The sequence below is a fragment of the Pseudorca crassidens genome, chromosome 9, assembly GCF_039906515.1.
Source record: "Pseudorca crassidens isolate mPseCra1 chromosome 9, mPseCra1.hap1, whole genome shotgun sequence".
Lineage (NCBI taxonomy): Eukaryota > Metazoa > Chordata > Mammalia > Artiodactyla > Delphinidae > Pseudorca > Pseudorca crassidens.
In genome coordinates this window covers 59,248,036-59,274,065 of record NC_090304.1, presented here as the reverse complement: position 1 = coordinate 59,274,065, position 26,030 = coordinate 59,248,036, and the positions used below count along the sequence as shown (strand labels likewise).

Here is a 26,030-nt window from a genome sequence, read left to right as displayed (position 1 = left end):
CAAAGAAGATTGCTTCTTTGAATTACCTCTATTAAACCTCCATAATTCTGGTACTGTGCCATAATTGACTCAATCATTCCAGGTATTTTTAATGCATTTTTAAAATTTTACATTTTTAATTTTCTTGAGACAGGCATTTAACAAGAAACTAAGGGATTGATGCTGCTCATTCTTATTATTTCAGTTGTTCTAGCAACACAATCCTATGTGCCATTACAAACAAAATAAAACCATTAAACATTCACATCTAACAGGAAAGGGGGGCACCAACAGACCAAAAAACAGGGTTTATATACAAGAAGGTTAAAATCTTCTTAGGTAGATCAAATGTACATACAAATGATGCCTCCATTTCCACGAAGGAAATACTATAAGTTGAAACTGTTACGATTGCCAGTTTGCCTCTTAAATATTTCTCAAATCTGCCTTGCCATCTCAAGCCCCACCTTCTCCTCACACTAGGGTTGTTTTCCACCTGCTTTATCACAACAGCCTCCTTAAATACTCTTTTCTGTCTCTGCGCCTTCAAGTTCCATCCATGTCTCTGTGAACACATTCCCGGAACCCCAGCACAGAGGGCAGAGGCAGCGGCAGCTGTAGCCTGAGGTGGGATGTGCCAGGCCAACCCCTACTGAAGACAAGCTCCCAAGAAGCAGAAAACAGCGACATGCAAACACTCCCTCTAGCCTATATTAAGATAGGATCAGGACTTCATGTGAGAAAAAACTTCTACAAATGCAAATACAAGCACGTTATGCTTCTGGGTAAAGAACATCCATGTTTCCGCATCACACACAAGGTGAAGGGCAAACTCAGCCCACGGGCTTCATTTCCTGCCTCCCAGTACATTCACTCAGCATCAGCCCACACACACGGAGTCGCTGTCCTCTGGACACATAACCCGCACATCAGCAAACAAATTACTCACTCAAATTAAAAAGTAAATGCATAGGGCTTTCCTGGTGGCGCAGTGGTTGAGAGTCCGCCTGCCGATGCAGGGGACACGGGTTCATGCCCCGGTCCGGGAGGATCCCACATGCCGCAGAGCGACTGGGCCCATGAGCCTAGGCCGCTGAGCCTGCGCATCCGGAGCCTGTGCTCCGCAGCGGGAGAGGCCACAACAGTGAGAGGCCCGCGTACCGCAAAAAAAAAAAAAAAAAAAAAAGGTAAATGCATAAGTAACAGAAAACAGAATTAAAACCTTCCATGTGATTATACATGACAAGTCCTATTGTCAGAAAGTGTTTGCTTAAAAGACCCTACTGCTTTAAATATTTTAAACATTTATGGAAACTCTCCAAATTATTTTATTTGCATAAATTCCAAATGAATTTATTTGCCTATGTGCACATTAGCATACACACATTTATACCCAGGTATTTTAGCTAACAAACCAATTATTCTACTGTATATATAAAACTTAAGATAATGATACAAAATAATCTAGAAAAGAAATAACAGAAAATAAATGTGCATACGTCACCATTCTAGTTCAACCAATATCGATTTTTAGATTCTTACCCTCCAATCCACATTTGATATGTATTTCATATAGATTTCATATAGCTGTAATCAAAGTTTTCACTCTTTCTGCATTCTGACTTCCTTAACTTTATATCATAGCTATTTTTATGATGTGGCACAGAGCAATATTTTTAATGCATTCATTACATTCCACAAAGTAGATATACTATAATTTACTTAACCATTGCCATATTGTTGAGCGTTTAGTTAAAATTATCATAATGTCAAACATCATGATAAATGTCTATAATAAGCATAAATATATATTCATATGCATGTATTCATATACACTTTTTCATATTTGAATGCCTAGGGCTTACTGTACTAAATGATTTTAAATTTTTTATGACTGATAAATAATGATAAATTACTTCTCTCAAATAATATACAATGTACTTGACCATCAATAATACGTGAATGTTTTACTGTTCATCTGTCCTGGTTCACATTTTAATTAACATTTGTATTTGTTTGTTTAAATTCTTTAGTTGAATAGGTTGAATGTCTATTTCTTAAGCAAAGGATGTTGGACATAATATAACGTTTTCATAATTACCCAAGTCATCATTTGAAATTTCAATATGCTATAGAGTAAGGCACTAAGCTCATTAAAATACCCAGTCTATGCAACGTATATCAACTGTATGCCAGACAGTCTGCTAGTCTCGTCTATAATTTTTAAAATTTAATCGTTACATGAAGAAAGTATTAATATACCTATTTTTAAAATGGTTTCAGTGAAACTAAATAGTATTGTATGTCGGAAGGGTGAAGTACAGAGTATGAGATTTAATAAGTAAATTGTGTGATTTATTACATCTATACACATTTCTTTTTTTCTCACTCCTTACTTTTCTTTATGTTTTTCTCCCTCCCCAGCTTTCCTTTCTTTCTCCTTTCTCACTCCATCCATTTCCTACTCCTTTCCTTGTTTTTGCAGATTTGATTATCTTTCCCCAATATTAATATCTACTGATGATGCTAAAATACTCCAGTTAGTTAAAAGATAGTATCCAAGTATGATTTAATTTCCCACCTACATTGTGATTTGTAAAGCCAATTATAACTGTGTGTGTTTGTCTGCATCTCATTTCCCTTGAACCGATCACACCAGACTGGATTGGGAGGAACGCCTATGCAATTTCTCTTTCCTTCTCTAACCCAATGATAGACATTATACTGGGAAACTCAGACACCTCTTTTTTCTTTACCTACTTTATATTTCTGGACACCAGTATTTTCAAATTTTTAAAAATTGATTTGAGGCCTGATTCTGAGGCATGTTAATTTATTGAGTCTCTAAGCTGGGACAAATATTTTAGTTTCACTCAGTACGTAGCTTTCTCATTTCCCTTCCAGGTCAGTAGATAAATCCTTCTCTTAATATTTCATAAATGCCAGGAGTTAGTTAACAGTGCTGAGACAGCATTAAACTAATCTCTCTGGTTCTTGACACAGTCTTTATTTTGTTCTTAACCCCAGAAGATGTCACATTTGCAGATGATATTTAAATTTCACCTGAAACACTGTGAGCTATGATTTCTTCAAAACTACAGTGTTTTGCAAAGAAGTTTTAACAGTCACTATGGGAAATTTTGCATACTTCAGAAAGCCAAATCTTTCAGAACTCATAAAATCACCTGATAACTAGAGAAGAGTGCTAAGAAAGAAGCCAATCAGCTAAGCTAAGTATTTCATTGGCTTTTAGGTTTACATTTTTTTCTTATTGAAGGTTAGTACTCTGACCTCCTCTATAATTAGGCAGTTAACAGAAGCGAAGCAACCTGTTGCAATATTTTTTCTTAACTAAATGTGCCAGTTTGAATGCTGCATCAAGTCATCCGATTCTGGACATAGCACTATTTTTGTTATTCATTCATTTTCCTTTTGAGTTCAAAAAACAGTTGTTTTGCCTGGCATCATGTAAACCTAGCCTTGGCTTTGAGGATTCCCCTCTTCCTTATTCTTTTTTTGCCATGTTTGTCACACTTTAGTTTTTTATTCCAAACCTTTTTAAAGCATTGTCCTCGGCACTCACATCACTACTGTCATGGCAACCAGGTGGATATAACTGAACTTACGTGTATTCATTAAGGAAAAATGGGGCTACTCAAAATTTTTTGTTTGAATACTCTTTAGCCACATTTTTGATTCAGAAGACGGGACTCTGTACCTATGATGGAGGAACCTAAGAAAATGGTTCCTAGTTGCTAGTTTGCAGTAGCTTTGGCTTATGTGGGATAATTTCTATCAGACAACTGGATGCATTTGAAAATCTTTATATCTTAATATTAGAAGAGTCTTATTAGCTTAGCTTGTTTCTGTTTAGAATTAATGACCAGGAAACATAGTTCATCTTTTAAGATCATTCCAGACTTTTAGTAAACAAATAAGCAAACAAACATCAAATGAAATGAATTCATTCATTAATTCCAAAGTCTAGAAATGGAGGGAATGAAGGTAGGTTTTGTTCTATATTATACCTGTATGACAGAGCCTGAACCCCATTTTAAGGAGGTGAATTTTTAGCATTCTACTCTCTCTCTTTCAATATAGATATGATACATGTAGATATAGATATACATTCATCCCTTGGTATCTGCCAGGAATTGGTTCCAGGAGCCCCCACCTATACCAACATCTGAGGATGTTCTAGTCCCATAGTCTGTCCCCTGTATCCTTGTAGTTCCACATCCACAAATTCAGCCAACTGCAGATAGCTTAGTACTGTCCATATTTATTAGAAAAAAAATCCACATATAAGTGTGGATTCAAACCCATGTTGTTCAAGGAAGGTTGGCACACCAGAAAGGCAATTAGGAAGCTGGGCATTCAGTGGGAGCTGGGGTAGATAATCTCAATTTACCGGATCAGAGTGTTTGTGATGTTCCTAACATAACACAGGTGGCTAAGAAATATTCTCTTGGTTTTCCTTCCCTTTCCCATTACTCCAAATGCTTGCCACTTCCCACTACCAGAAAAATAGGAGTTATGTGAATTTTCTGATGGGTATTAGTAAATCATCCTTAATTTTGAAAGATAACTGCAGAATACTTGTGAACTCTCAGGGTGGAGACCATGTCCTCTACCTATTTTGACATTTTATTATGGCTGATGCTGTGCTCAACTCATCTTTGTTAATGAAAAAGTCTTATTTAAAAGTCTAAGAAAAGAGGCCTCAATTTCTAAATATTATATGAAAGTATATGATCCCCCAGTTTTCTAATTGATAGAACCATCAAAGCTGTTATTTTGCATTGTTCATTGCTGCACTACTATGTGCCATTTACTCTCAACATTTAAAAAAAATTTCTTCTGAAAACTAAGGTCAGTTCATGACTTCAATGCAACATAAAATTAGATAATGTAGGAGACGACATCTTGGGTGACTACTCTTAAATTAATGTCAAAAAACAATTAAAAGGATAATATTCTTGAAGTTAATTGTCCCTGACACCTATTAATAATACGAGCCTACATTATTGCTATACACATTCATTAACTATTAGTATTTTAAAGTATTTATCAAAACTGAATCCTACTACAGCTATAAATTAAAGCAAAATTAGTATATTTACACCTGCCTTTAATAAAACTAAAATTGATTACTTTTCTTTGTCATCAAGTCAGTTCTCTAAAGCAAGTGATATATTTATTTTTTATTTTTATTTTTTAACATCTTTATTGGGGTATAATTGTTTTACAATGGTGTGTTAGTTTCTGCTTTATAACAAAGTGAATCAGTTATACATATACATATGTTCCCATATCTCTTCCCTCTTGCGTCTCCCTCCCTCCCACCCTCCCTATCCCACCCCTCCAGGCTGTCACAAAGCACCGAGCTGATATCCCTGTGCCATGCAGCTGCTTCCCACTAGCTATCTACCTTACGTTTGTTAGTGTATATATGTCCATGCCTCTCTCTCGCCCTGTCACAGCTCACCCTTCCCCCTCCCTATATCCTCAAGTCCGTTCTCCAGTACGTCTGTGCCTTTATTCCTGTCTTACCTCTAGGTTCTTCATGACATTTCTTTTTTCTTAAATTCCATATATATGTGTTAGCATACGGTATTTGTTTTTCTCCTTCTGACTTACTTCACTCTGTATGACAGACTCTAGGTCTATCCACCTCATTATAAATAGCTCAATTTCGTTTCTTTTTATGGCTGAGTAATATTCCATTGTATATATGTGCCACATCTTCTTTATCCATTCATCCAATGATGGGCACTTAGGTTGTTTCCATCTCCGGGCTATTGTAAATAGAGCTGCAATGAACATTTTGGTACATGACTCTTTTTGAATTTTGGTTTTCTCAGGGTATATGCCCAGTAGTGGGATTACTGGGTCATATGGTAGTTCTATTTGTAGTTTTTTTAAGGAACCTCCATACTGTTCTCCATAGTGGCTGAACCAATTCACATTCCCACCAGCAGTGCAAGAGTGTTCCCTTTTCTCCACACCCTCTCCAGCATTTATTGTTTCTAGATTTTTTGATGATGGCCATTCTGACTGGTGTGAGGTGATATCTCATTGTAGTTTTGATTTGCATTTCTCTAATGATTAATGATGTTGAGCATTCTTTCATGTGTTTGTTGGCAGTCTGTATATCTTCTTTGGAAAAATGTCTATTAGGTCTTCTGCCCATTTTTGGATTGGGTTTTTTGTTTTTTCTTATTGAGCTGCATGAGCTGCTTGTAAATTTTGGAAATAAATCCTTTGTCAGTTGCTTCATTTGCAAATATGTTCTCCCATTCTGAGGGTTGTCTTTTGGGTTTGTTTATGGTTTCCTTTGCTGTGCAAAAACTTTGGAGTTTCATTAGGTCCCATTTGTTTATTTTTATTTCCATTTCTCTAGGAGGTGGGTCAAAAAGGATCTTGCTGTGATTTATGCCATAGAGTGTTCTGCCTATGTTTTCCTCTAAGAGTTTGATAGTTTCTGGCCTTACATTTAGGTCTTCAATCCATTTTGAGCTTATTTTTGTGTATGCTGTTAGGGAGTGATCTAATCTCATACTTTCACACGTACCTGTCCAGTTTTCCCAGCACCACTTATTGAAGAGGCTGTCCTTTCTCCACTGTACATTCCTGCCTCCTTTACCAAAGGTAAGGTGTCCATATGTGCATGGGTTTATCCTCCATGTGTTTGTATTTTTTACAGATCTTTTCCTGTAATTGATATCTAGTCTCATGGCGTTGTGGTCGGATAAGATACTTGATACAATTTCAATTTTCTTAAATTTACCAAGGCTTGATTTGTGACCCAAGATATGATCTATCCTGGAGAATGTTCCATGAGCACTTGAGAAAAATGTGTATTTTGTTGTTTTTGGATGGAGTGTCCTATAAATATCAATTAAGTCCATCTTGTTTAATGTATCATTTAAAGCTTGTGTTTCCTTATTTGTTTTCATTTTGGATGATCTGTCCATGGGTGAAAGTGGGGTGTTAAAGTCCCCTACTATGAATGTGTTACAGTCGATTTCCCCTTTTATGGCTGTTACTTTTTGCCTTATGTATTGAGGTGCTCCTATGTTGGGTGCATACATATTTACAATTTTTCTATCTTCTTCTTGAATCGATCCCTTGATCGTTATGTAGTGTCCTTCTTTGTCTCTTGTAATAGTCTTTATTTTAAAGTCTATTTTGTCTGATATGAGAATTGCTACTCCAGCTTTCTTTTGGTTTCCATTTGCTTGGAATATCTTTTTCCATCCCCTTACTTTCAGTCTGTATTTGTCTCTAGGTCTGAAGTGGGTCTCTTGTAGAGAGCATATATATGGGTCTTGTTTTTGTACCCATTCAGCCAATCTGTGTCTTTTGGTGGGAGCATTTAGTCCATTTACATTTAAGGAAATTATCGATATGTATGTTCCTATTCCCATTTTCTAAATTGTTTTGGGTTCGTTAGTATAGGTCTTTTCCTTCTTTTGTGTTTCTTGTCTAGAGAAGTTCCTTTAGCATTTGTTGTAAAGCTGGTTTGGTGGTGCTGAACTCTCTCAGCCTTTGCTTGTCTGTAAAGGTTGTAATTTCTCCATCAAATCTGAATGAGATCCTTGCTGGGTAGAGTAATCTTGGTTGCAGGTTTTTCTCCTTCATCACTTTCAGTATGTCCTGCCACTCCCTTCTGGCTTGCAGAGTCTCTGCTGAGAGATCAGCTGTTAACCTTATGGGAATTCCCTTGTGTGTTATTTGTTTTTTTTCCCTTGCTGCTTTTAATATGCTTTCTTTGTATTTAATTTTTGACAGTTTGATTAATATGTGTCTTGGCGTATTTTTCCTTGGATTTATCCTATATGGGACTCTCTGTGCTTCCTGGACTTGATTAACTATTTCCTTTCCCATATTAGGGACGTTTTCAACTATAATCTCTTCAAATATTTTCTCAGTCTCTTTCTTTTTCTCTTCTTTTTCTGGAACCCCTATAATTCGAATGTTGGTGTGTTTAATGTTGTCCCAGAGGTCTCTGATACTGTCCTCAGTTCTTTTCATTCTTTTTTCTTTATTCTTCTCTGCAGTAGTTATTTCCACTATTTTATCTTCCAGATCACTTATCCGTTCTTCTGCCTCAGTTATTCTGCTATTGATCCCATCTAGAGTATTTTTCATTTCATTTATTGTGTTGTTCATCGTTGCTTGTTTCATCTTTATTTCTTCTAGGTTCTGGTTAAATGTTTCTTGTATTTTGTCTATTCTATTTCCATGATTTTGGATCATCTTTACTATCATTATTCTGAATCTTTTTCAGGTAGACTGCCTATTTCCTCTTCATTTGTTAGGTCTGGTGCATTTTTATCTTGCTCCTTCATCTGCTGTGTGTTTTTCTGTCTTCTCATTTTGCTTATCTTACTTTGTTTTGGGTCTCCTTTTTGCAGGCTGCATGTTCGTAGTTCCCGTTGTTTTTGATGTCTGTCTCCAGTGGCTAAGGTTGGTTCAGTGGGTTGTGTAGGCTTCCTGGTGGAGGGGACTAGTGCCTGTGTTGTGGTGGATGAGGCTGGATCTTGTCTTTCTAGTTGCCAGGTCCATGTCTGGTGGTGTGTTTTGGGGTGTCTGTGGACTTATTATGATTTTAGGCATCCTCTCTGCTAAAGGGTGGGGTTGTGTTCCTGTTTTGCTAGTTGTTTGGCATAGGTTGTCCAGCACTGTAGCTTACTGGTCGTTGAGTGAAGCTGGGTGCTGGTGTTAAGATGGAGGTCTCTGGGAGAGTTTCGCTGTTTGATAGTATTTGGAGCTGGGAGGTCTCTTGTTGACCAGTGTCCTGAAGTTGGCTCTCCCACCTCAGAGGTAGAGCCCTGACTCCTGGCTGGAGCACAAAGAGCCTTTCTTCCACACAGCTTAGAATAAAAGGGAGAAAAAGTAGAGAGAATTATTAGAAGTAGGAAGAAAGAAAGAAAGAAAGAAAGAAAGAAAGCAGGGAAGGAAGGAAGGAAGAAAGAAAGAAAGAAAGAAGAAAAGAAGGAAAGAATGCAAGAAGGAAAGAAAGGGAGGGATGGAGGGAGGGAGGAAGGATGGAAGGAAGGAAGGAGGGAAGGAAGGAAAAAAGACAGAAAGAAAGAAGATACAGTAAAATAAAATAAAGTATAAGAAAGTTATTGAGTTAAAAAATAATTATTTAGGAAAAAAAAAAGGACGGATAGAACCTTAGGACAAATGGTGGAAGCAAAGCTATACAGACAAAATCTTACACAGTAGCATACAGATACACCCTCACAAAAAGAGGTAAAGGGGAAAAAATCATAAATCTTGCTCTCAAAGGCCACCTCCTCAATTTGGGATGATTCATTGTCTAAAGGAGGGAAGGAAGGAAGGAAGGAAGGAAGGAAAGGAAGAAAGAAAGAAAAGAAAAGAAAGAAAGAAGGTAAAGTATAATAAAATTATTAAAATTAATTATTAAAAAAAAATTAAAAAAAATGGACAGATAGAACCCTAGGACAAATGGTGGACGCAAAGCTATACAGACAAGATCTCACACAGAAGCATACACATACACACTCACAAAAAGCAGAAAAGGGGAAAAAATCATAGCTCTTGCTCTCGAAGTCCACCTCCTCGATTGGGGATGATTCGTTGTCTATTCATGTAGTCCACAGATGCAGGGTACATCAAGTTGATTATGGAGCTTTAATCCGCTGCTTCTGAGGCTGCTGGGAGAGATTTCCCTGTCTCTTCTTTGTTCTCACAGCTCCCAGGGGCTCAGCTTTGGATTTGGCACTGCCTCTGCGTGTAGGTCGCTGGAGGGCGTCTGTTTTTTCTCAGACAGGACGGGGTTAAAGGAGCCGCTGATTCGGGGGCTTTGGCGCGCTCAGGCCGGGGGGGAGGGAGGGGCACGTCGTGCGGGGCGGGCCTGCGGCGGCAGAGGCCGGCGTGACGTTGCACCAGCCTGAGGCCCGCCGTGCGTTCTCCCGGGGAAGTTGTCCGTGGATCCCGGGAACCTGGCAGTGGCGGGCTGCACAGGCTCCCCGGAAGAGAGGTGTGGATAGTGACCTGTGCTCGCACACAGGCTTCTTGGTGGCGACAGCAGCAGCTTTAGTGTCTCATGCCCGTCTCTGGGGTCCGTGCTTTTAGCCGCGGCTCGCGTCCGTCTCTGGAGCTCCTTTAAGCAGCGCTCTTAAACCCCTCTCCTCGCGCACCAGGAAACAAAGAGGTAAGAAAAAGTCTCTTGCCTCTTCGGCAGCTCCAGACTTTTCCCGGACTCCCTCCTGGCTAGCTGTGGCGCACTAGCCCCCTTCAGGCTGTGTTCACGCCGCCAGCCCCAGTCCTCTCCCTGTGCTCCGACCGAAGCCCGAGCCTCAGCTCCCAGCCCCCGCTCGCCCTGGCAGGTGAGCAGACAAGCCTCTCGGCCTGCTGAGTGCTGGTCGGTGCCAATCCTCTGTGCGGGAATCTCTCCGCTTTGCCCTCCGCACCCGTTGCTGTGCACTCCTCCGCGGCTTTGAAGCTTCCCCCCTCCGCCACCCGCAGTCTCCGCCCGCGAAGGGGCTTCCTAGTGTGTGGAAAGCTTTCCTCCTTCACAGCTCCCTCCCACTGGTGCAGGTGCCGTCCCTATTCTTTTGTCTCTGTTTTTTCTTTTGCCCTACCCAGGTACGTGGGGAGTTTCTTGCCTTTTGGAAGGTCTGAGGTCTTCTGCCAGCATTAAGTAGATGTTCTGTAAGAGTTGTTCCACGTGTAGATGTATTTCTGGTGTATCTGTGGGCAGGAAGGTGATCTCCGCGTCTTACTCTTCCGCCATCTTCCCAGCACCCTAGCATGTGATATATTTAAAAGGGACCAAACCAAAAATCAGGAATTTTGAGTTGTAATTCCAGCTGTACCATTCACTGAGTGAGAGGCTTTAATAAATCACTTAACCTCCTTAGACCTTCAACTGCTTAACTCTGAAAAGAGAAGTTTGGAGTAGATTAATATATATGCTTATTTTTAGCTTGAAAATTCTGCAATATCTGAACATATAGTCTTGATTTTAAATTTCAGACACAAGGTGGCACTATTAGCAGTGATTTTCATTTAATCCACAGATAAAACCAGGGCAATTTTAAGATGTGTATATCAAAAAAAAAAATCGAAATACATCCACACACACACATACCCTCACACACACACATGCTGTCTTTGGTTGATTACCATAACGTAACATCTGGATGAAAGCTGAACAATTCAGTCAACCAACTGCTCGATACTAAGGTGATTGATTGATTTTATTTTCATTTTCATGAGAATATTTCAGTGTTGGGTAGGCAGTAAAGACATATTTGCAGAAATGTGTGCAAGATGAAGATTGATAATGCTATGATTTCAGTATAACTAGGAAATCTTGAACAAGATATATCAATTTTATAGGATGAGAGGGAAGGTGTTGAAACGTGGGCAAATTGCATAACTAAGAGTTTGCTATTAAATTTAAAAGAATACTTGCTAGGATGCAATTTTCAAATAACAGTAAAGACACACGTTTTAGAAAATTGAAAAGGTGTAGCGCACACAGAGATGAGAATTTAAATTCTAATCGAAACCATTTTTTTCTGAGAATTTCCAAACTCTTGCTGCCACTTCCCAAAAAACTCTCCACATGTTTTGAGGACCAAGCAACATTTTGTGGCTAAACCAATATCGTGATTTAATAGAATATTCTAGCAATAAACACATTTTTCCCTGAAAGCTGAATTTGTCCCTTCCTTGTTTGTTATGATGGTTTTCAAATTAATTCTTTCATGGTAAGTTCAAATGCAGTTTCTCCTTTTTAGTGTTTTCCCAATCCAGGTAGAATTAGTCTCCTCTTAATAATTTATAAAATTCTTAGAGTCAAAAAATACTGGAGATCTTTGCAATCCCCTAGACCACTCCTTTCATTTTACTGATGAGAAAAATGAACTCCAGAGAGAAAGCAGGAGGGCAAGAAGCACCACATCTGATCTATGATAAAGGCAGAAATATGGTTCTAGTGTTCTTTCTATCGGGTGCTGTTGTATGTCTCAGATGATAGACAGCCCTTTCTATCTAGAGTACAAATCTTATCTACCTTCCCAAACTATAAATTCCTTTTAGAAAAAAAAGTCTATTTTATTTCTCTCACACTGTCTAGCATAATATCTGGTAATATGGAGGTGCTCAAGGCATACATTTGAATAAATAAGTGATTAAATCTAATGAACAATTATAATAAACTAACATTCACTTCTTCCATATTTATTTGTGCCCACTGTAAATCTTCACTCCAGATAATTACATATTATAATGTCTTTTCATACCTCTACAAAACCATCTGTAGTGAGAAGTGAGAACTTTTAAAACTTGTTTTATTGTAAGCTACTCTGAAGTTGGTTGTAATCATAAGTTCTTTCCTATTACTCAGTGGATATCACTCAACTGATCTCAATTTAAATTGTTGCAGCTGAACAAGTAATGAATCTATGGCTCACACCATCCTTGGTTCAACAGACATTGGCTCAACGATTCTGAGAAAAGACTGTACCGTTTTTGAGTTATGTGACTTCAGTCAGTGGTCTAATCTCCTTCAGTCTCAATTTCTTACCCTGTAGCAGGGATAGGATAATTATGATCATTTCTGCACAGAGCTGTTTTCCCGAGTAAGTACACAAGTCCCAGGAACATGTGAGTCTGGCACATATGTTATTTGGAAAAAGTTGTAATTCTCTCATTATATTGGAGAAGACACAGGGGATAAATAAGTATACAAGAATAACTAAGATGAAGTTGCCCTGTTTTCCCAAGTGTTGGTCTAGTGTCGATAATAAGCAAATGCATATGTGATGGCCTCACTGATCTTTGGAAACAAAGTAGGGACACATAAATTGTAATGACCCATATAATTCTAGGTCTCACTCCAACCTATGAATGTAGAACTTTTTCAAAACTAAAGTTTTACCCAAGTATTCGCAGGTATTCTGGGAAGAAGTTTCATGTATGCTCATACATAACCCTCTCATGTTCTTCTGCCCCTCTCTTCTGTGGTATTCTACTTCTGAAGGTCTGTGGGAAGGAGGTTTCAGATGCCCAGGCTAACCTTCCACTGCCCTTGGCTACCAATGTCCAGTACGTCGGGGCAGGTGTCTATGCCACAGTCAGTGCTGTCCCTTACTGCTTCTCCAGGGCAGAACCCAGTGCTTGGCATGAAGCCGGCGCTTAAAAACATTTATGCAGAGAATGAATAAGAGATACCAAAGGCTTTCCTGGAAATCTGAACATACTGGAGCCACATTGTGGTCAGTGCAGAAGGACGGAGGTTGGCTCTGTTCTCCCTTCACTGTCTCACTTTCAAAACTCTGGCTGGCTTTTGCTACCATGTCAGGGAGAGAGCCCCTTGTGAAAACAGCACCCTCAGCTTCTGCAGGCAAATCTTTTTTCAAAAAGACTGAAGGCAAATATCCTATTCCTTTCAGTGGGCTTTAGGCCAATGTCTGAGAAAAGCATTGCTATTCTTTCCTTTCACCTTCCATTCTGGAACTGCTGCTTTCTCTCTCCCAACACCACTGGAATTCTCTGTATGTAGAGAAAAAAGAGAGAATTTAGTCATATTGCTCTTACTAGTTTAGTAGATATGCCTAGACATATCTAATTTCCTAACTAAATTCAAATGTTCACTGTTTATTCAGATAGATATTTCAAAAGGGAAATCAAAATTTTAAATACATTTAGAAATGAACAGAAATAAGGAAAGTTTATAAAATTATGGAATACAACAATAACTGTACTCAGAGTAAAATGTATAGTTTTATGTGCCTTTTTATATGCTTTAATAAAATTATTACAAACTAAAATTCAACTTGAGAAACTAGGAAACAAACAAAATAAACTAAGAAAGAAAGGGAAAAGTGTTAATAAAGGTAAAAAATTAATATATTTAAAACTAAAATGAAAAGAATGATAAAAGTAAAATATATTTCTATTTAAAAAAACAGAAAAATAAAGACGCCCTCAGTAAGTCAGACATAGAAAATTTTAAAAAGCAAAAATATACAATATTAGGAATAAAAATTGTGATATATAACTATAGATACAAGTGAGATTAACAAAATTATAAGAGAATTTTATTTCTATAAATATGCAAATAAATTTGAAGTATATAAAATGGATGATTCTCTAGCAAAACATAAATTATTGAAATTGGCCCAATTACATAAAACATAAATATCAAGAGTGTTATATTTTAAAAATACAGGGCTGTAAAAGTAGTTTTAAAAAATCCACAAGGCTATTTTTAACTTTAAAGTGGAGATGCCTATTTTACTGTGACAGCACATAGTGGTCATCAGCAACACATTTAGATGTAGGTATATTAATAAGCAAATTTAAACATAAAACACTTTTCTGTGGCCAAACACCATACATAAAGTTAAGGGACAATGACATGCTATGGAGAAAATGGAGCACATATAATAGACATAGGACTTTACCACATGTATTTTCTACAAATAAATTTTTTAGAAAGGTAAACAGCCAAATAGAAAACTGGATAGCATATATGAACCAGTAATTCAAAAAAGGAAAAATAAAATGAAATACACATGACATGAAAAGATCCTTAAACTCATAAAATTCAGGGAAATACATGCATATTTTGTCCATAAAATTTAAAATGTTGATAATATCAGTGTTGACAGGGATCTGGGAAAAGGTCATCATCAGATGGTATTAGTGAAAAGTATAGATTGGTAAGAATATTTTGGAGGATACTTTGAAGCCTCGATTGAAATTTGAAACGTCATCCCCATTCTTAGGAATTTACCACAATGATATTTTGGGCTTAAAAATATATACTGGTAAGAGAGTCATTGCAGCATTATGGTAATGTTGAAAACAGTGGGAAACTTAAATGCCAATCAATTGACAAATGGCAATGGGTGCATGTATATGCACTAAACTCAAAAGATATATATTATGTTTTGTCATGAAAAAAATCAAGGTGGTATATGACAAAATTCCCTTTAAAAGTATATACATATGTGTGTGAAATTTTGTCTATATAACACACATAGGCTAATATATGTGTAAATCATCAAAGCTGCAAATTTATGTATCAAACTGCTAACAATAATTATTTCTGAAGGTTGTGATAGGAGAGATGGGTAGAGGGGGACGGATTTTTCACTTTGGACTTTATATATTTCCAGAAAAAGTGATGGAATAGCACGTGGTTTTTAAAATACTTCTCTGTCGTGATTTTCTACAGTTTTCAAATTAGATGAAATATTTTCAAAACAAGTCATGGAGCTTAAGTGTTATAATAAGGAGATGAGACCCAAGCTGTGAGGGTCAGTTAGAGGAGATGCAATAAATACAGTCTGTTCCAGGGAGAAGTATGTCTTCAAGTAGAACTCTGGATATTGTGTTTCTTATGAGGCAATACAAGTCTCCTCCTTTAAATATTGTCCTGGTAGCGCTTAAGCTTCATTTGGAAGCTTCACCTCTTTTAAGGTTCATTTCCCTATTGTCCAATTCACCTCTGTGTCATTCCCACATGTAAACTTTGTTGCCTTTGTATGATGCATGAGGAGACCTTGTCTAATATGTTGTCTTTCACACTGTGAGTTGTGACATATTCCTGGGTTGTAGAATCAGTGTAGTGGGTCTTGTCCAGCATGTCTTAGAAAATAAAACTAGGATGGAACAGAGAGTATCATGTATAATAAGATGCCTTATTATTTCATGGAACCTTGGCTTTAGGTGTGTGTATATGTGTGGTAGATTGAGATGTAAAATGTATTTCTCATTGTGAGTCAATGGCAAAATGCTTAAAAGTCACTGGTCTAAACACAAGTCTAGAAATAACCAATAGTATCATCTTGTGGAGCCTCTGCAGCTCCTGTGATCTGTCAGTTTCTTTGAGAGATGTCCAAGTCAGGACTTCATGCCAGCAAATAGCAAATTTCATTATTTAGATTTCTACCATTATAGCTAAGTGATTTCAGATATTGAAGGCTTTCCTTCTTTTTTCCATCTTGTGATGACTACTTTAAAACTGCATAGATTTTTTGAAAGGACTTACACTTTGATGTTGTGCCTGTCAAAATAAGGTACATGACAGTGTGTTAGGTAGTCCTCAAAACCACGGAAAAAACAAATTTTAAGTAAAACAAGCATAGTCACATTATGAAAGACTACAAAGGTCATATGGATTTGTAAGATAATATACAAGACTTCAAAGTTCTTTCTCTCCTGCAGTAATCACTGTGGGTTATCTGCCCTGAAATCCCAAGGGCACCCATTCAACTCTCCTGTCCTCAAGAACACTTCAGTGGAAAAGCCTGCTGTAAGCCACTGTGAGCCAGACTCATAATTAGCAAGTGACACCACTGCAGAAATTCATCGACACTTAATTGAGAAAGGAAAGAGGTCATGGAATAAGAGTTGTGAAGGTAGTAACTTCTGGCTACACTGGGCAATTTTGTTTTCAAGGAACAGAGATTCACTCAGATCATCTCAATTACTAGAGATTTATTATAGAGATAAACAGAATTAACAATAAAAATAATAACAACAGCTACAGGAATATCATGGGGAAACAAGAATAGCCTTGTACCTTAAAATGGAGCCTCACTGCCACTTAAACTGTCATTTTGGATCCAGGAAGCAAGTGATCAGGTATTTATTGTGGCCTCTGCAGAAAAGGTGACAAAGTTCTGTGTCTCTGCTTCTCTGAGCTGCCAACCAACTACCTGATCTCAGGTTGTATTTTTTTGGTTTGTGCTTTGTTGTGTCTTCTTTACCAAGTGTATATCATAGTATCTACTGTTTCTGTCTCTGCTGCCTGCCTGTTTCTAACAATGACTGACTTTCTGCCTGCTCAGTTCATATTCTCAGAGAGAATTTCTGAGTGGTCTAGCTAATAAGGATACTTCCTGCCACCAGCTGAGCATGTACACACTCTGGAGCCAGATAGCCTGTTTCAAAGCCCAGCTTTACTGAGTACTGGACATTTGACCTTGGGCAACTGATTTAAATTTCTGTTCCTCAGCTTCCTTACCTATATAATGGTGTCTATCCCATAGAATGGTTGAAGAGTCAATGTGTGATAAGTACTTTTAGCTCCCATTAAGTACTGGTACTCAAGTAGAGCTTTTGCAGCAATGTTTCTCAGTTCTTGAGATAACCTATAGGAATGGCCAGTATGCTGGGGCCACAATATACAGACATGATTTCCTAACTTCATATAAATAAGTATCTACTGTACGCCAAGCCCAGCAATGATGCTTTCATGCTTGTAGGGAAACACAATGAAGAAAAGCGGGGGGGGGGGGGGACGACATGGGTACTTGAGCAATGGCAGTGATAGGATCTCATTGAGGGTATAGCACTTGAGCTGTGACGCAAGTGACAGAGGAACTTGTATCAGTTCTCTCTGCCAAGTTTTGTTCATCTCTCCGGTTGGCCTTCTTAGACAAGTCTAAGATCATCCTACCCTAGCTCTCTCTTGTGTGCCTAAGGCTGCTTCATGGAAACTCGCATTCTTTGCACTGATGTGGCCCAGGCCAACCACAGTGCAGCACAACTCTTCTGTGCTTTACTGCCGAAGCAGCAAGCCAGACCACCCCTTGCTGTGTCATGATTCACCCAGAAGTCAGATGCCGGTGATATGTACACTACACTCCCAAAGGCCTCCACAGTTGTCATTTTGCTTGTTTGTTTTGAATGTGTTATAATAGAGGAAAGATGGATGGCTAGATTTTCACAAGCCCTGCCAATTAGTAGGGATTCACGTTTTTCTTTCCCATTAATAACAGCTGTTGATAACTATTTTAAACAGCACAGTGAGCCTCACTAGCAAATTCATAAATACATCTGTCTCCAATCTTTAAAATTAAGAGCCACAAAACTGACTTGGCAAAGTAGAGGGGTCTGTTTCACTACTTGTTAATCCTTTCAGCCATAAATTGGTATGAATCAATTCTATATAGTATTACCTATGAAGGTGAAGGAAATAAAAACAGGGGAACCAAGAAGAGGACTAATATTGAGGGCCTTCTATGTAATTTTTTTATATGTATTATCAGCTCTAATTCTCAAAACTATTCAATGAGATGCATATTATTACCCCCACTTTTACAGAGGAAGATAGAGGTATTTATACATGGAGATATACAACTATAAGATGGTCAGATATGCTTTCCCCTCTATGAAGAAGTAAGGACAAGTCTTGCTAATCGGATAACTGATCACATTATAACTCCTTTCAAGGCAAACAAGAGTCTGTTCTTGGTAGCGTAGGTGGAGGGAGGGCACATTCCTTTGTATGCTTGTCTTTTCCCTTTCATCTTTTAATTTAATTTTTTTAAACCAATCCTTCAACTTGGAAAGAAAAAATTTTCCCTTCCTGTTGAAATAAATAACAAATCTGGGGTTTTAGCTACCTGATGTTCTTTGAAATGTCAATTTCAAGGGAGAAAATTAGTGTTGGAGAGCCTGGGACTAAATTTCAACTGTGCCTTTCTAAATTGTGCATGCAAATGGACAATTAGACCTGCGATGGGTAATTGCATGCCTAAGTGAACCCTTCCACAAATAGTTTAGAAGCTGATTTTGAAGGTTGAATTTGTAGCAGTCCTTATAAATTTCCTCTCCTGCTGGAAAAACCTATGGAAGCTCATCCTTAACTATAATAAGGGAACACCTCTCTATTCCAGACACTTCCCAGCAAAAAAAAAAAAAAAAAAAAAAAAGTCATTTGAGGAGGTGAGAATAGAGTCATTAGTATTAGTAAGCCATTTATCCATCCAGAAATAATACTGTTAGTATTTTATCCTTATCTTTCTCAACTTATTAATATATTCCTAAAATAGTCATATATTTAATACTGTAATATACTTTTTCACATTTAATAATGTATTCTATAATGCCTATTCTTCCATAATCTTTTTATCACCTTCATGTTTTTCCATTTTAACATATCACAATGTATGGAACTGGCATTCAAGTATTTCATGTTAGGTTATTTCTTAACTTGCTGTATTATAAAATACATTATTATAAAAATGCAGTGGTAAACATTAAGGCCCATTGTTTTTTACGTAATTCACTAATTATTTCTTCAAATCACTTCTCCCTCATGCAATTCTGAATAGTATCATTCTTTTTGACTCTTGTCATAATAGGTGGAAACTAACTCTTTTTTCCTTATTGTTTTCACTCATATTTTATTTTTATTATTATTATTATTTTTGCCTGTTGAATGGAATGGGGATTTAATAAATTGCACTACTGAAAAAAATAAAGCAGTAAGTCTCATCACAGCTAATATCCTTATACAATCTAGTTGTGAAATGAATGTTTATAATGCTTCAAACAGTTTAGACCTGAAGTTTGATACCACACCTTCATTATTTGTACATTCCTCAATAAGATTATCTACAGTATTAGCAACCATTCAAAGAACAAACCATTGAGTAAAACCACATTGATTTAAGGCTCAATCAAGTAATATGGAGCCCCAAACTAAATGGTTAAATGTATGAACTACTTGTACTGACATCTATTATTTGATTCTCTCATGACTATTAAGTTGGTTCTTAGCAAATAAACCCTATAAACGCAAAATTCACCTCATTTGAGTTTGACCCAGAAGTTCAACAACAATCACGAAGTCCACAGTCTTATTGGCAAAACTGATACACAGTGTCTCTAAGTCACTATGCTCAAGGTTAAGAGCGATGCATATTCCATCTTTACATTTACTGGAATTTTACATGTTCAGTTCATGATTTTAAATCTCTAGGTTTTCATTCTTCCAAACTGTCTGAAGACACAGTGTGCCACAGACTTAAGACTTCTGTTTCTCCCTCTATTTTCTTCAAACAGAAACACTTCTCAAGTGTCTACATGTCCCAGAAGGGGAATTTTTCGGAGGTGGCCCCTTCTTCGGAATAGTCCGACGCCATCAGGCCTCTGAAGCAAGGGGAGGGGGAAGAGAAAAAAGCTGAAACACAAGGTTCATCTGGTAAGTTTTACATTAACCATTACAAGCTGGATAGTATAAGAATGTGGCTTTTTGGCTCAAAAAGTCTGAGTCTTGGTGTGGAAACGAGTACTTGGCTGTCCCACCACAGCTTTCTTGTAGTGGGACTGTCAGGGGAGTCTTGACTGGGGAGTATGACTTGTTTACCTATCAGGCGTAAACTTCCAGGCCCTCAGTTCATTTTGGGCTTGTTCCAGTTTGCCTTTAGTCTGTTCCAGTTCACCTTTCATTTTTAGGAAAAACAAGTTGATCGCTGGGTCTACTATTGTTGATCTCAGTTGGGCAACGCTAGGCACTGGACTTGCTTGAGGTACTGGATTTGAGAAGTACACTCTTGCAGCTCTTGCTCCTTGGTTGCTAGTCGCATTACAAGAGTGTTTTCCCTGCGTGCAGACTCTTGCTGTTGCTGCTTTCGTTTTTCTTCAGATTCCCTTAAGCCAGTTACATCATTAGAGTTAAGATCTGCGTACCTGCCCTCCAAAGCTTGCACATGTGCTTCATATTGTTTCCACCTGAGAATTAATTCATCTCGTGCCATACTTTGGAGTCTGTTTCACTCAGTCGAACCTTTTTAGGAAGAGGTTCCTCGTTGGTCATCTTGAATCCTCTCCTGACGGAGGCCGCGCCGGCGCCGCCCAGTCACATAGGCTGACCCCGCGCTACCCGCTCGCTGCCCGGGCCGGCCGACCCCGCTGCCGCCGGCCCCCGCGCTCCTCCTCCCGCCACAGCCCCGCCTCTCCCCTTTATTTGCAGGTCTCGCTGCCACAAAATGGCACTGAGGGAGGATCATTCATATTTTAGGTTGTGGTCAACGGCTTGCAAAGGCCAATCTTTCTTCCCCAGCTCAGCACTTATATGAATGATCTTCCTGTCCTTTAAAGGGCGCTTTCCCTCTTTTTTCCAGCAAGATCCATTCACTCCCTATAAAATTACTATGCCATGGAACACAGTAGAAAATACTAATCTTCCTCATTCTCTGCCAAGTAAAGCAGTGTGATATAACATACATTCAATAATTTATTTAATTATGTATGCTTTCTTTCATATCTACTTAAATTACAAAACATGAATTAAATTTCCTTGGAGATTCAGGAAAAATCAAGAAGTAGTAGTCTTTGAATAAGGTATCTTCCTAACTTCGTACCTTCCTTTCTCCCTCCCTCCCTCCCTCCCTCCCTTTCTTCCTTCCTTCTTTCCTTCCTTCCATCCATATCCTTCATTATAGATATTCATATATCTTCTCAGGTAGGATACATGCTTCAATATACTCAGTGAAATAACTACACATGTTTAGTTTATAGCAGTTTTAATGTCAGTGATGAAAATTGTAATAGTAATTTAATTTCACAAAGAGCTGTGGTCATAGGCTAGATGATATGAGTGTCACAGGAAGGTCTCTTGATACACATGGGCTTAAAAAAATATGGATGCAAAGAGTTAATATCCCACATGTTTAGAAACAAGACTAATCTATCCACTTTGAAAGATATTTAACCTGGCTGAAATGTATTAGCATATGAAAAAATTAAAATTGAAAAAAAACTTAAGACAACAGTCTTAACACTGGATAAACACAACTATTTTATGAGAATTCCAGGGAAAAAGAAATGGCCTATTATGATCATTTTGGTGGAAGCAGCAGGAATCAAAGCTCATCAACTCTGGAATTTTAAATGAAAATGATTGTTTCATGATACGATAACCCTGTCCATATATATTAATGTTTTATAGACCACCAGAGGATTATGTGCTTTGAAAAGCTATATTGATAGTGAATTAATTTACCTCAATGATGAAAAATTAATGAGTATTGGCAAGACACTCCTTAAATTGAGTTATCCTATTACATAAAATACTATATAAATGTTTTGTCAGGTTGTTGGGTGGCTTATTTGTTTTGTTTTGATTTTTAACCTTTCAAGAGTTTTACATTTACCATAGGAATATCTCATTTAACTAATGGCATATAAATATATACCTTAAAAACTAACTGCTACTGATTTTGAACAAATATATTTGAAAATTGTACCTCTCAGATTGTTGTATAAAATTCATTTCATTCTTCATGCCATTGTTTATTTTTTATTTTTTACAATCACTTCTAATGAGCATTTTCTATGCAGAGGAGAAGTATGTTACAAAGTATACCATGTTCTTTAAATATAAGTAATAAGTATCCCATATCACTCTCTCTTTCTGAATTACCACTCTCGAGCTATACCAGAGTTCTTTCAATTCTTAACTTGTGCCAAGTTCACTCACACTTCAGGAACTTTTACCCACCCTTCCTTCTGCCACCATTCTTTACTAAATTATTTTTTTAATTCATTATTTTTCCAGAAGACCCTGATGTCCTAGTCTAAGTTTGTTTTTCCACTTGTGAACTTCCATAAGTGCTGTATCTTCTGTACTATACAATTTAGCATTCTGTATTACTCTCTGCTCAACTTTTAGATTCCTGAAAACAAGGGTATTATCTCTCGTTTGTCCTTGCATCTTCAGTCTCAAGAAGTGTCTGGCAGAAAGAAAGGAATAAATAAATATTTAATGGATAGTCAGATTGATGAATGGATGGATAGGTGAAACAGTTATATGAGAAAACAGGGCACATTTGGGAATTCTTAGGGAGCAGTGAAAAAAATGTTGTAAGCACAGTCGATTCTCATCATTTGCAGTGTTTTTGTTTTGAGAAGTTGCCGCCACACTGAATTAGTGAATACAGAATCATTGCTCCTAGGAGAGACATAAGGATAGGTTCCTATGAGCATCTGGTCACCACATTTTTGTCCACTGATCAATATGTAACTTTATATTATGTGTGTCTCTGTTTAAAGACCTTATTAAGCGTATATTGTTGATTTATTAACATCAAGCTCATGGCTAACAACACTATAACTAATGCCTGAGTGAAACTTACCTACAACATGTATTTTCTCCATAAGGCACATAACAGCCTTCTTGCACTTACGAGCACTAAAGAACACTTCAGCACTATGCTTGGGAGCCATTTTAAACAGCAAAATCACCAAAAAAACACAACAATGCAAAAAATGTGACACTAAATAGCCTGCAAAATAATCACTTTTTTCCAATATGAGAGCTGAAACAGGAAAGTAAAGGATTGCCTTATTCCACCTTGGCTGGCAACATGTGCGTCAGGCAATGCAATTTTTTTGTTGTCCTGCATACGTGCATGTCCCTGAATGCCTGTGAAAGTGCTATGAGTATTGGTTTTGAAGTTACAAATTAATTTGAAAATGTGGAATATGCAAATAATGAAGCTTGACTGTGTTTGGTGCTAGTGAAAAAATATGGCTTCTGTTATCCAAGAAGATGGGAAACAATCAAATAACTATAAGACAAAGCAAACATAAAGATGCACAAAGAAAGTGTTCAAGGAGTTTGGAATAAGTGGGCATAACTGTAATCAGATGAGACTTCATAGTGAAAGTGGCCTTTAATCTATACATAGAAGGATAAGTAGAATTTTAAAAGAAGGATATAAAGTAAAGAAAAATCTGGATGAAAAGACATGGCTTTGGGAAATGAATGAATGTTCGATAATGCTTAGAAAACCCAGTTAAAAAAATGATTGTAATAGGCCATCAGGTGGATAGACTAAACCAATAATAGTAAGTGTAAAAAATGCTAAGATAGAGATGAAAGTAAAATAGCAACAGAATAAGCTAATGAAATGGATCTAGGAATGTTATCCACGATTGTATCAGTTTTCTACTGCTGCACAACAAATTACCACAGATTGAGCAATTTAAAAACAGCATACATTTATTATCCCACAGTTTCCATGGGTCAGGAGCCCAGGCAGAGATTGAGGCTGAGTCCTTGGGCCAGGATCTCACAAGGCTGCAAACAAGGTTTGGCTGGGTTGCATTCCTCTCTGGAGCTCAGAGTTCCCTTCCAAGATCATGTGGCTGTTGGCAACTTTAGCTGCTTGAGTTTGTAGGACTGAGGACCCCATTTTCTTGCTTGCTGTCAGCCTGGGGCTGCGCTCAGTCCCAACATCCGGGCCACACACCTCAAGGGAAGCTCACTTCTTCAAGTCAAACAGGACGATCTCTCTTGTTCTAAATTTATCCCTTCATATAAGGCCTAAATTCTCTATTACACAGTTCACCTGGTTAGGTCAGGCCCACCCAGGATAATCTCCTTTTGATGAACTCAAATGACTGTAATTACATCTGCAAAATCCCTTCACTTTTGCCATATAATGTAACCTAATCACAAAAGAGACATCCCATCATAATCACAAGTCCCATCCACACTCAGGGGAAGAGAATTATATAGGGTACAGGACTCCTGGGGGCAAACTTATAACGCTGCCAAGCATAAGGGTACATTGAGTTCATGCATGTATGATCCCTCCTCCATTTTTTTAAATTACTATTACTAGTCAATCACAACTTGCCCAGATCTAGCAGTTCCATTTTTTTTTTTTTTTTTTTTTTTTTTTTTGCGGTACGTGGGCCTCCCACTGTTGTGGCCTCTCCCGTTGCGGAGCACAGGCTCCAGACGTGCAGGCTCAGCGGCCATGGCTCACGGGCCTAGCCGCTCCGCGGCATGTGGGATCTTCCCGGACCGGGGCACGAACCCACGTCCCCTGCATCGGCAGGCGGACTCTCAACCACTGCGCCACCAGGGAGGCCGTAGCAGTTCCATCTTTGAACTTACTAAAACAGGGGAATCCCAAAGAAGAAACTTTGTGTCCCTGGGTTCAAACTTGGTTGAAGCTCAGTTTGGGATCTCAGTTAGGACCAAAGTGATCTGCGTAAGAAAGAGAGAGAAGGCCCTAAGGAGAGGTCCAAGGGCAGGGAGAGGAAGAAAACATTTCTGCAGTGCTGTGAGCAGGGGCAAGATCGAGAGGTATGCCCAGAGACAGAGAGAAAGGGAACACGTGAGACAGCCATGGAGGATGAGAAGCTTTGGAAGAGTTGGCATGTTGAAAGGAGATTTTCAAAGCTGCTTGGATTTTGTGTTTCAAAAAGTAGCTACTCCTAGGGCTTCCCTGGTGGCGCAACGGTTGAGAGTCCGCCTGCCGATGCAGGGGACACGGGTTCGTGCCCCGGTCCAGGAAGATCCCACATGCCGCGGAGCGGCTGGGCCCGTGAGCCCTGGCCGCTGAGCCTGCACGTCCGGGGCCTGTGCTCCGCAACGGGAGAGGCCACAACAGTGAGAGGCCCACGTACCGCAAAAAAAAAAAAAAAAAAAAAAGCAGTTACTCCTGCTTCTCTGCCTCCCAGTGCCTTCAGTAAAATTTTGCTCTGTTTGTCCTTGTTTTAGAATTGGACTAATGTCCAGGATTTATTTGTTGTTATTTTGCTTTGATTTTTGAGAAAATGTCTAAAATTTGCTAAAAGTTTGACACTGTAAAAGATATATTATGACAAGCTAAGAGGCTGTACACTATGTATAAAATAGATAACTAATAAGAACCTGCTGTATAGCACAGGAAACTCTACTTCATCTCACTGTACAGTAGAAACTAACACAACATTGTAAAACAGCTATACCCCAGTTAAAAAAAAAGAAGAAAAAGAGGTTGTTGGATACCCCGTGCTCTCTCTCTCTCTCTCTCACTTTCTCTCATCTTCCTCTTCTTGCTGCCCAGGAACCACTCCTTCAGGCTTTCTTTCTCTTTTTAATGTATATCTATATCTGATTAGGATAGTTCTCCCAGCTAAGATCTTCCAATGGTTTCTTACAGCACATAGAATGAAATCCAAACTCTTGCCTTGGATTAGAAACACCTGGATTCTGAAGAGTGGTATTTGGCCCCCAATTTGACATTATGTGGTACTATCCTCCCTTCTCTGTTCACTCTGCTCGACCTCTCCCTGTTTCTTGAACATGCCAAACTTATTCCTGCTCTATCAGCTCCATACTAGTTTCGTCTGCATGGCTAACTTCATCATGTAGTTCAGATCACAGATTAAATATGATCTCCCCAGAGAGGCCTTTCTTAAAATCCCTATCTAACAGAGCCAACTTTCTATTAAAGCATTCTATTTTAATTGTCTAACTAGAA

At 38.3% G+C, this 26,030-nt stretch overlaps 1 long non-coding RNA gene and 1 pseudogene across 1 annotated transcript in view; one reads left to right on the top strand and one right to left on the bottom strand.

Annotated features, from left to right (window-relative positions):
- LOC137231336 (uncharacterized) overlaps positions 1-26,030 on the top strand; it is a 1,125,320-nt gene that overhangs the window by 608,018 nt on the left and 491,272 nt on the right. The window contains exon 3 of the long non-coding RNA XR_010946462.1: positions 19,831-19,969. This is a non-coding gene — a long non-coding RNA (uncharacterized lncRNA). The remainder of the gene's footprint in view (positions 1-19,830; positions 19,970-26,030) is intronic.
- Positions 19,261-20,758, bottom strand: LOC137231335 (pre-mRNA-splicing regulator WTAP-like; annotated as a pseudogene).